Genomic DNA, 12,139 nt, shown 5'->3' with positions numbered 1-12,139 from the left:
AATCCTTCATCTCTTTATTCCATCCTCAACTCACCATCCTTTTCCCCATATTTAAAGGTCCCTGGAGATTAAAAGACAGTAATACACCTGGCAGAAGTATTCATGAATGACCCAACTCTATTGGTGGTGTTACCAGTGATGTGGCCATTTTGAGAGGGGAAGAAAATGCTTGAGAATCACACACGTATGCAATTCAATTTATTTGCTGTTTGGGTCTTTTAATTCCAAAGGCTTTACAATGCCATTTTCTTTTTGTTGGTATAATTGCTTTCTTAGTTCAAATCAAGGGACGATCCTGTGTTCTAAGCCATCATGACGATGTACTATTTAGCTCTTCTATGTAGCTGGAACACAGCAATTTGTTTCCTGTGAAATAACAACAGAATAAAAGAGTTCCTTAAATTAGCTGTATAACAAACTGAAGATATACAGAGAATCATGACTAATATCTTTAGCTTTCATCTTTAGGATAAAGTTAAAGGTCTTAACATTTTGCCTGAGCATGATTATCTGTCTTTTCTTATGACCACTGTAAGGCAGGAATGGCCTTGAAAGGGCCAAAACCCATTGCTCCCTGACACTCCAGGCCTAGGGGGTTGTAGGTGTGGTAGGGATACTCAACCCCAAGACTCAGTGTGAAGAGAAGCCTGTCATGCTACTAAGCCCCTTAAGGGAGACCCTGAACTTCAAGTACCCAGCTCTCCCAGCTCTAACCTGGGACACTTTGATAAGCCACCAGGATAAGTCACAAAATCCCATATAACCCACAACAGACTACCATTAACAGCCCTGGGAATTAAACGTGGAAAATCAGCATAAAAATGACATTCCACAGGACTGAAAGGCTTTGGCTCCAATCTACTTGTAAGTGAGGATCTATAGATCTACAGGTCTAAAACGCAGTCAGAATGCTGCCATTTTCCACTGCCCACAAGCAGTGTTAGTTCTGGAGGGCAGAACACGCACTGAGTAGGAAACCCCAAACAAAGCCCTAAAAGCCATCATGAGACACCCAAATTGGACACAGGATAGATACCAACCTCTGTACCTGCTGTGTATTTCCTAAACTTTACAGCATTTGCCCTGAATCTGTTTGAAACTTTGTAAGGTACCTTGGTTTTCCAACTCTTACAGTTACCTGATGGAAGAAGTGATTCATACATTAAATAACCCAAGTTACTTAAAAACCAAAGGGAAAAACAAAGCAAGAACACACCCTTCATGAAAAAAATCTCTTTTTCAAGATACTATTCTGTATCATTCTACAGTCCGTGGCAGAAAAAAAAAAATCAAACTAATACACACAGTGAGACAATTCGGCCTGAAAATTATCATCTTAACTGTGTAACCAAGAGTAAATTAAAGTTATCTTCTTCACAGGGCTGTGATAGGGTGGAAAAAACTGATTCCTACACACTGATGGGAAATGACAGCAGAGGCAGATGAGACTTTGAGAAGACCAAAGGTAAGATGGACAGTGTTTTGGTTTAGAAACTAAGACTGGAACTTAATTAAATTTCCCCGGGGGCCATTATGCATCCCATTCATCACTTACCCACTTCATTTCATTTTTGCACCCCAAGTCTAATCTTCCCCCAGGCTGTACTTTGGGCCCATCCCACTCATTTGAGCCCCCTCCCTAAACATAGGGTGGTCCAAACTCAAGCTTCAACCAGGTGTGCATGACCTGCTACTCCAGTCCTCCCACTGACAACCACACAGTAAAGCAAAAATAATTTCCCTTCCCAAGTTTACTTTTCCATGGAGGTTATCATTTTCTCTAGGTATTCAAGTTCAAACCCTAGCCTTTTTTTTTCTTTTTTTCTTAAGATTTTATTTATTTATTTGACAGAGACACAACGAGAGAGGGAACACAAGCAGGGGCAGTGGCAGAGGGAGAAGCAGGCTTCCCGCTGAGCAGGGAGCATACCAGGACCCTGGGATCATGACCAGAGCTGAAGGCAGACACTTAACCGCTAAGCCACCCAGGCACGCCCCCCAGCCTTTTTTTCTTTAGAGTCAATTTTGTGAATGGATTCTCTGAGATGCATATCTTTTACTCCCATGTGAGTTAGGACCCTCATCACTTTATATCCAATGTTCAGTTAAACTGACTTTATACAGGGATTTCATCCATACAGACAGGCTTCAAATTCTTCCTACACTGTACCGCGAGCTGAAGATGCCTAGAACACATTTCTTCCTGCCTTTCTCTATTCAGTTTGCTTTTGGCACCTTCTTCTTGCCTACAGGACAAAAATCTAAAAAGGAAAATTTCTACTATTTTAGCCTCTTCTGCTCAGACCCACTTTCCCAACTCATCACAGGTCTCCCCTCTGGCTGGCTGTTCTCAGGCTCAATCCCTGGAACACACTTGACCTGCCCTGGCTGCCCATTTGATCCCATGCTACTGTCTCCTTTCTCACTCCAAACCACAGCCCCCAAATCTGTATCAAAATTCACCACCTCCACATGGACTGCCCTTTCTCAGCAACTCCATCTAGATCTATGTCCATGACTCTTTTCTCTCTCAGCGCCCCGTCCTTTACCACCACCCAGCTCTCCATCATCTCCTACCGCTCTTTGTTTCAAATTACATTACAGTTTCCTAGAATGCAGGACCTCAAACCTGGGATCTCTGCCAATCCTACAAACATGAGCACCGACAGGTGTTGAAGAACATACTTTCAAAATGGAGAAATACTACTGATTTATGACTGCCTTTGCATCCAGGACCCAGTATGGAACCACCACAGACACCCACACAGGATGAGCCTGTCAGTCACTTACATTCCCAGGCCTTGTGAGAGGCTCTCTTGGACTCCAGTCCCTCCTGCACGGCCGTGGTACGTTCCCCTCGGAACCTGCCATTCTGTCCCGTCGCTTCGCATACCATGGGGATGCTGTCGTATTCTCCAAGCTTTAACCTGTACTGATTTCTGGTGGGCCACACAGTAAGTTGGGGAGGGAGAGAGCACTCAGGTGGCAGCCTGATGACCCTGCCAGCCTCACGATAAATCCTTCCTTTGGCAGATGTCACAGGGCCCAGTGGACTAACTTCTTCAAAGAGGCATTCTGTCTCATACATTTCATCTTCAGCTTCCTCTTCCAACTCACAGTCTTCTAAATCCTTGGGAAGTACAGTGTTCACGGCAGCATTTTTCTTCAATAAGTAGACTGTGTTCCCGCTTGAGAAGTTGCTCAGGGATTTCTGCTTCCTGCCTTTCACTTTTTTTTTAATCTTTGCACACCTTTTGAAGTTCTCACGATCCTCCTCCTCAGTCTCATCATTCATGGTCATTTCTTCTTCATCTGTTTTCAACTTCCCATTCCTGATGGTCTTCCATGATCCCTTAGTTTTGCAGTCTGGTGATGACCCTTCATCTTTGCAAGGCATTTGCTCAGGGGATTTCTCCAGCTGTGCATCCTGCCACCAGCTCCTATCACACTGAATCCCTTCATCCACCCCCCTGCTGTTCATCTGGGCCAACCAGGCAGGGCGAGGAACATACTTTGAATAGCTGTCCCTCTCTACCACCTCATCCAGTTCCCCACACCTGACTGCCTCCTCTTCTGTTGGCTTTCTGCTTTCTAGCGAGGACTCAGGAGATTTCCCGTGCTCTGCATCCTGCCAGTGGCTCATATCACATTGAATGCCTTCAGTGACCTGGCTGAACCGGGCCAGGGAGGTAGGGGGAAGGACATAATTCTCAGCGTAGCCGTTGCTCTCTACCACTTCATCTTCGTCCACGTTCACAGCGAAGCCAGGGCCCCCACTACCATTGTCTGGCATGCTTTCCCCAAAGCTAATGGGACTCCGGGATTTGGAGTCTAGGCTCAGGTCCTCAATGGCTTTATTGCTCGAACAGACTGGCCTTTCCTGCTGGAGCTTATTGCTATCTCCAGAAGACTGGCACAGATTGGAGTTCAGGGTATCCTGGACTTTATCTTTGTCTTTCGCTTCATCTGGAGAGGACAGGAATTGGGGAACAGATGCGTAGCCTTTTTCTTTACCCAAGTTCATGTCCATAATGGAGCCCAACTTTACCACCTCATCACGTCTTACATCATGACACTGCTCCGACCAGATAGTGCTTTCTTCATCTTTACACGTAATGCCATCTGCACCCTCGTGACGCTTACGAAGCACACTTCTACTCTCACGAGAGCTGTGTGACATCCCACCGTGCTGCACCATGATGTCTGGCATGGCTTTACCGTAAGCTAGGTCATACAAACGGATAGTTTCCTTCAGAGTCTTCCAGAACTGTGTCACGGGGGATCCTTTGCTCTGTTCTAGCCTCATTTTCCCTTTCCCAGATGCATAGTTTACTTGAGGTGATGTTCTATACACAGTGTTAAGAGAAGGGCTCTCACCATGTAGCTGCTGCTTCTGGGCAACAGATGAAAAAACCCCATCTGTTGGTTCAGGAATGTTGTCAGTTTCTGTGTCAATATTAGAAGTCGGGATACTGGTCACCATACCACCTTCTGAGTGGGTGTCTTGTTTCCGAGTCCGGTTTGCAGCCTGATGAGGTTCAGTCTGAGTCTCTTTCGTCTTCGTTTTCTTTCCATAGCCACTACACTGCCGGAACTGTGCTGCGTTACAAAACACGGGTCTTCGGTTAAGCGCAGTGGGCAACGGGGACTGAGGGATGAGGAAGCCAGGAGACTCACTGAGTACCACTGAATATGGGAAATACAGACTTCCATTTCTGAAACCTAGGAAGAGAACACGGGTAGTTAGCCACTCTGTCTCCCGCAGCCAGTCACAACATTCAGCCAGTACGCAGTCACGTGGCCACACCGATTGGTAAAATACACAGTTTCTTCCATGCCAGTTGGTAGCTCCTGGCCCCCACTTCTCCCTGGATATCCTCAAGGATTCGAGAAGGGAATGTGCAGTGCCCAGAACGGTGGGACCTCCAGAACCCTCCTTCACCACGAGAGCAAGCATCTGTCTGATGGGTTGGTTGCCAGGCCATCAGATAGTCAGCATATTATGAATCACCCCTACTTAGTAGTGACTCTTTTTCAGAGAGACCTAGCACCCACCAAGCATAATTCAGGATTGTTGTGGCTGAAGTAAGAATAATTGTGTCAGCTCTGATAGAGCAAGCGTTTCTAAACCTGTTCATTCAGCACTATTCATTCATTCACACACACACACACACACACACACACACACACACACCTTCTCCCATTCTCCTCTCTTTAGGGGTAAACAGGATAATGGTGCCAATAATGCCAGAAACACTACTGTCATACATAGTCACATGGGGAAAGGCATTTGATTTTGCAAGACAGATTTATACAACTGATAAGATAAAACTTCTACCTTGCATATAAAAGCAATAATTACATTCAGATCAGTGTTCATCAGGCAATTTACTCAATATTGAGGTTGATCTTATGAACTCAATTTCACTGTTTAAGACTGCATCAAAATGCCTCTTGGGCCTGGCCTAATGTATTTATACATAAAAGTATATGGGTTTCTTTCTTTATAGAAAGGAAGCAGACAGGTCTCAGCTTGGACTTCAACACTGTCTGCAAAGGTTGGAAGCCAACAGAATGAAGTTCATGAGTCAGATAACTTCCTACCATACATCTGGTACTGTATCATACAATGGACCAAAATACCTTAATGTAGCTCCCTGCCACTAGCATCCATCCCAGGTCCCTATTCAACTACTCACTGCAGAAACATAGGTGTTTCTGCAGTTGTTATTTTGTCCCTCACTAATCAGCAAAATCTATGGCTACTCTTTGTAATACCTTCCCTCTTGTGCTACCATGCACAGGACTTTAAGTCATCTCCACGTTTTTACCTCAGTAACTACTACTAGTAACTTCCTTGACCCATCTCCCTGACATTCACAGGTCCGTAATCCATTATTAGTTCCAGAATTTTCCTTCCTTTCTTCCTTCCTCTCTCCCTCCCTCCTTTTGTTGGATGTAATCTCTACACCCATATGGGGCTCGAACTCGCAACCCTAAGATCAAGTCGGATGCTCTCCCACCTGAGCCAGCCAGGCACTCCCAGAATGATCTCTCTGACTCAAATGTGACCCCTCACTTGAGAGACAGTATTCGAAGTATTGTCACTGCCAGTCAGGAAATGAGGAACAATGACCACATTCCTTAGGATGCCATAAAAGCCCTCATTATTCTGATTTGTCACCCTATCATCTCACTCTCCCACTGAGCCTATATGCTCTAGCCATATGTGGGTTCCTTCACAGGCTAACTTCTCTTCACTTTTCTGGGACACCCTCCTTCCCTACTTCTTCCACTGCTACCAAAACCTTTTGTTTTTTAAGTGGAAATCTTGCCATTTGTGACAATAGATGGACCTTGAGGGCATAGTCCTAAGAGAAGCTGGACAGAGAAAGACAAATACCATATCATCCCACTTCTATGTAAAATCTACAAAAAATTAACTCAAACAGTAGAATAGAGGTATATCAGGGACTGGGTGGTGGGGTTAATGGGGAAATGTTGGCCAAAGGCAAAAGAAAACCAATTCATCTTGTCATACAAAGGAGGGTACTGAGGCAAAGAGAATTTAATATTGATTCAAAATCAGCCGATTTAGGGGCGCCTGGGTGGCTCAGTCGGTTAAGCATCTGCCTTGGTCATGATGCCAGGGTCCTGGGTTTGAGCCCCACATCAGGCTCCTTGCTCCATAGGGAGCCTGCTTCTCCCTCTGCCTGCCGCTCCCCCTGCTTGTGCTCTCTCTTTCTCAAATAAATTAATAAATCTAAAAAAATTAAAAAACAAACCCCCCCCAAATCAGCCTATTTATATATAAAAGCATGAATTGGCCCTCTATTTCAGTTGTACAACTATGTGTACTGCATGTCTAATTAATGTTTAAAGCTGGTAGAGTTTCTAATTGCACGTAAGAAGAATATGGAAGAAGTTTGGAAGTCACTTACTCTGAACAAAGTAAAAAGCTCAACTGAAAAATCAAGAATTTTTCCCAGATACTTCACAGCAGTAGGTTACAGGGCAAAGTGCTATCCCCAGTGTTGGAGAGATATGTGAATGTAGACAAGCACAACTTACAGGAGCAGAAACCCAAGAGATAAAAATTCCATGGGAACTAGTAGTAGGGTAGGGAAACCTGAACTGTTATTGACAAATTGCAGGCTCAGGATGAATAAATCTGAGAGTTAAAAACTTCAGGGGGACCCATTCATAAGGAACCTTCCCCCCGCACTTTGTTTTGAGATTTATCTATAGTAGCTCAGCCAGTTTCTTACAGTAAATCTAGGAAAGAAATCCCGCGGGAAGAGTGGGGAAGAGAAACCACTGCGACATACATAAGGAGCACTCTATTCCTACCAACACTGGACCTCAGGACAAGCTAGTTAACCGGAGCCTAACTGATAAGGAGGTAGGCAAATACTTATCTCAAACCCACCCTAACCATCCTTCCCTATTCAGTGGGAGGAGGAAGATGAAGTACATGCATAGTTCAAAGTCCAGAGGCACAATCTCACTAAAAGACTGAGACCTAAAATCACAGTCCTTCAAGAACCAGATGACTATGATCCCTGTCCCACCTCCACAACTTAACAAGTCACTAACGGCCTATTTAGAGCAGTTCCTTTTATCCAGTATAGAATGCCTGGCAATCAAGGAAACATTACAAGATATACTAAAAGGCAAAACCTATGTTGTCTGCAAAAAAATTCACTTTCAATATAAGACAAGGATGAAAAGTAAATGCATGGAAAAAGATGTTCTGTGCTAATACTAATCAAAAAACAGTGGACAAGCTGTATTTCAAACAGAGCAGACTTCAGAGCAAGGGAAATGATCAGGGATAAAAAGTGGCATTACATGAAACGTCAGTTCTTCACTGAAACATGACAATCCCTAAAGTGTGTGCCCTTAACAGAGGGTGAAACTATGTGAGGCAAAAAGTGACAGAACTGCAAGGAGAAACAGAATGACCCACTATTCCTATTGGGAGACTTTACACTCCTCTATCAGACTAGGACAGATGCAGTGGGTAAAAAAAAATCAGTAAGAATGGTTGAACTAAACAGCACCTTTAACCAACTGGAAATAACTGACATCCACAGACTACTTCATCAAACAGAAGAGGCATCTCATACCCACATGGAACATGCACCAAGAAAGCCCATACCATGGGCCAGAAAACATTTCTACAAATTAAAAAGTATATTAATCATATAGTGTCTGCTTTTAGCCTACAACTGAGTTTAGAAAACAAAGATAGCTGTAAAATCCCCAAATACTTTGAGATTAAATACACTACTAAATAAACCTGAATCAATGAAGAATTCTCAAGAGAAATTTGAAAAGATTTTGAATTAAATGAAATAGTACTTCTCAAAATTGAAGCAGTGCTTAGAGGGAAATTTACAAATTAAAAAGTTCTGAAAATCAATCATACAGCCTCTAATTTAGGAAACTAGAAAATGAAGTGGAAATTAAATCCGAAGAAAAAGAAAATGAAAATTAAAGCAGAATTAATGAAACTGACAACAGAAAATCAATAGGAAAACAAAAAAGCTGGTTCGTGGAAAAGATCAATAAAGTTGATAAGCCTCTAGCCAGTTTACTGAGTAAAAAAAAAAAGGAAGACACAAATTACTAATATCAGAAATGAAAGAGGGTACATCACTACAGATCCCACGGACAGTAAAAAGATGGAAAGAATACTATGAACTCTATTATCACAACTTTCAAAACCTACAAAAAATGGACCAATTCCTTGAAAGATAAAGTTGGCCAGACTCATACAAGTAGAAATGGACATCTGAATAGATCTTTATGTATTAAAGAAAATGAATCAATTAACTGATAACCTCCTAGAACAGAAAGTGCCAGGTCCAGAAAGGCTCACTGGTGAAGTCTACCAAACACTTAAGAAATTACAAATAGATCAATGTCGGATAGAAAAGAGAGCCCACACACAGACCCATATAAATAGAATCAACCAATGTTTGACAAAGGAGCAAAGACAATACAATGGAGCAAAGATAGTTTTTTCAACAAATCATCCTGGAACTGGACATACATGTGCAAAAAGTGATCCTAGACACAGCCCTTGCAATAAACACCCTTCACAAAAATAAACTCAAAATGGACCACAGACCTCCATGTAAAATACAGAAATTGTAAAACCTAGAAGATAACACAAGAGAAAAACCTAGATGTCCTTGGGTATGGTGATGACTTCGTAGACAAAATACCAGTGGCATACATGATTCATGCAAGAAAGAACTGATAAGCTGACCTTCATTAAAATTTAAAACTCTGCAAAAGATACTGATACTATCAACTAAATGATAAGCCACAGATTGGGAGAAAATATTTATAAATACATACCTGATAAACGACTGTTATCCAAAATATACAAAGAACCCTTAAGACATTAATAACCTGATTTAAAAAGAGACTGTAGGCCTTAACAGGCACCTCATCAAAGAAAATACACAGACAAACCTTGCCGAATAAACATATGAAAACAATGCTCCATATCATATATCATCAGGGAAATGCAAATTTGAGCAATGAGATACTATACAAGTACTAGAATGCTGAAATCCTGAACACTGACAACACCCAATGCTGGTGAGGATGTGCAGCAACAGGAACTTGGATTGCTAGTGGAAATGAAAGATGGAACAAATGCAAAATGATGTAAGATAGTGTGAAAGGAAGAAAGTTTGGCAGTTTCTTGCAAAACTAAACATATTCCAAAACTTGGGAGAAACCAAGATATCCTTCAATAGATGAGTGGATGTATGTCATAATTCAGACAATGGAGTATTATTCAGCGGTAAAAACAAATGAATTATCAAGTAACAAAAAGATGTAAGGAAACTTAAAATGCATATTACTATGTAGAAGAAGCCAATCAAAAAACTATATACTACATGATTCCAGTGATACAACTTTCTGGAATAGGCAAAGCTATGGAGCCAGTAAAAAGATAAGTGGTTGGGGGCGCCTGGGTGGCTCAGTCGTTAAGTGTATGCTTTCGGCTCAGGTTGTGATCCCAGAGTCCTGGGATCGAGCCCCACGTCGGGCTCCCTGCTCGGCGGGAAGCCGGCTTCTCCCATTCCCCCCTGCTGTGTTCCCTCTCTTGCTGTGTCTCTCTGTCAAAGAAATAAAATCTTTAAAAAAAGTAAGTGGTTGCCTGGGGTTAGGGAGAATGGAGTCGTGAACAGGCAAAGGATTTTTAGGGCAATGAAACTATTCAATTACAATATTATAATGGTGGAGAGCTTTCATGATGTATTTATCCAAAACCACAGAACATACAGCTCAAAGAGCACACCCTAATGTAAGCTTTGGGTGAAATGAAACATTATAGGTTCACCGATTATAACAAATATACCACACTGGTGAGGGATGTTGATAATGGGAGAGGTTATGCAGGATGGAGGGTATATGGGAAGTCTCTGCCTTCTGCTTCATTTTGTTGTGAACCCAAAGTTGCTCTAAAAAATAAAGCCTACAAAATACAGGTTTAGAGATTCTTGAATATGCATAGAATATATCCAGAAAGATCCCCAAATCACTGGCAATATTTTCTGCCTCGGGAAGGGTACTGGGAAACTGGGAAAAGGGATTAAGAGGGAAAGATTTCATTCCTTGTTTGTATACTATTTTAATTTTTAGCCCATGTATTTGGTTAGTTTTTCAATAAAAAAAATGGTTTAAGCAGTTTCAAGTGAAGAGATGTTCTGTTATTCATAAAATAGTTACATCTCTCATTCTGAATACTTCCTAGTCAAAATGACTAGGTACAAAATAGACTACAATAATTTGCCCTGTAGGTTAATACAACCAGGATGCTTTGAGTCCACTTGCTCAACTGAACTCATGTTATATTCCCTCAAGGAACATCTTTACATCCTTGGCTGTGACAGACATGCTGTTTAATACACAATTTCATCAAGCCATTTAACAAGTTCTAATACCTTACTCTCATTTCCTACTTAACTAACTCTATCCAAAAATGATGTAAATTACCTTCAACATCTTTCTGTACTGGCATCCATTCTTCTCTTGGCGATAGGTCCTTCAAGCTCCTTTGAAAAAGGAGAGACCTTCGCTGTCCAAATGGAATCTGACAGCCTCATACCACCTTCAACATGGGGCATATAACCTAGACTGGTCAAGGAGATTAGTCCATCTTCCTGGATTGGTAAGTAGAACAAGGATGACATGTGACAAAACCAAACCACCAGGAGTCAGCTTTGGAACTCTTGTTGAAATACTGGAAGAGAAGGCTCTTTCTTCTATGGGATCCCTGCCATGAAATCATTACAGGCCCACAAATGCTGTAACCGTCTTTGCCACTTTGAAATGACTGAGAATGAGGTCAATACAGAGAGTCAAAACCTAGGGAAAAACCAAACTAGAAATAAAGGGATACAGATTCTAATATGGATTATATCTTTGGAGTCCCTATTTAGCCAGCCTGAAGTGGCTTCTTTCTTGGAATTCTTGGTTGCACAAAACAGTGAATTGTATAAACTTTTTTTCTTCTTCACTAAAATCCCTGAGTTAGGTTGCGGTTAAAACAAACAAGCAAAACAATACAGATCTGATTCCAACTCCCAGTACTCATCACTTTAATTCTCTTAAACCACAACTCTCAGGACAAAATACCTTAAACCTTAAGGTGAAGTACATGAAAAAAGTGCACAAGTACAGAATCTCAGCCTTTTAATTCAAGTTTAAGATACAATATGCATTTCTTTCTTTCAGGAATTTCCCACCCTCTGACCTCAAGAGTCTTCCTCATACAATTCCTTCATCTGAACCATTCCAAAATCACATTTCAACATCTGTATTAATTAGGGGTCACCAGAGAAACAAAGCTAATGGAATGTTTATAAAAATTTCTTTAAGAACTAGCTCATGTGGAGGTACAAGTCCAAAAGATGTCAAGTAGGCAGTTTTGCTGCAGACACAGTGAGGAGCTGAAGTCCACAGGTCATATGCTGGCAAAATTTCTTATTGCTCAGACTGCAATTTTAAAATGGCTGCCACTAGGAGCTCCTTGGACTAAAGATTCTACTACTTAGGTGGGATCAGTGATGGATGGACTCAAAAGCAGCCCTTATCACACCTAGTTTTCTCC

The 12,139-nt window shown here is 41.8% G+C and overlaps 1 protein-coding gene across 1 annotated transcript in view; it reads left to right on the top strand.

The window, feature by feature from the left end:
* Window positions 1-130: 130 nt before the first annotated feature.
* KBTBD2 (kelch repeat and BTB domain containing 2) overlaps window positions 131-12,139 on the top strand; it is a 49,518-nt gene continuing 37,509 nt past the window's right edge. Inside the window, exons 1-2 of the mRNA XM_073899043.1 lie at window positions 131-184; window positions 1,381-1,465. The gene's annotated coding sequence lies outside the window, so the exon portion shown is untranslated. The remainder of the gene's footprint in view (window positions 185-1,380; window positions 1,466-12,139) is intronic.

The sequence above is a fragment of the Callorhinus ursinus genome, unplaced genomic scaffold, assembly GCF_003265705.2.
Source record: "Callorhinus ursinus isolate GAN/ISIS: 27379988/994484 unplaced genomic scaffold, GSC_fseal_2.0 scaffold12, whole genome shotgun sequence".
Classification (NCBI taxonomy): Eukaryota; Metazoa; Chordata; class Mammalia; order Carnivora; family Otariidae; genus Callorhinus; species Callorhinus ursinus.
The sequence above is the reverse complement of the archived record's forward strand: the minus strand, read 5'-3'. Positions and strand labels throughout refer to the sequence as shown.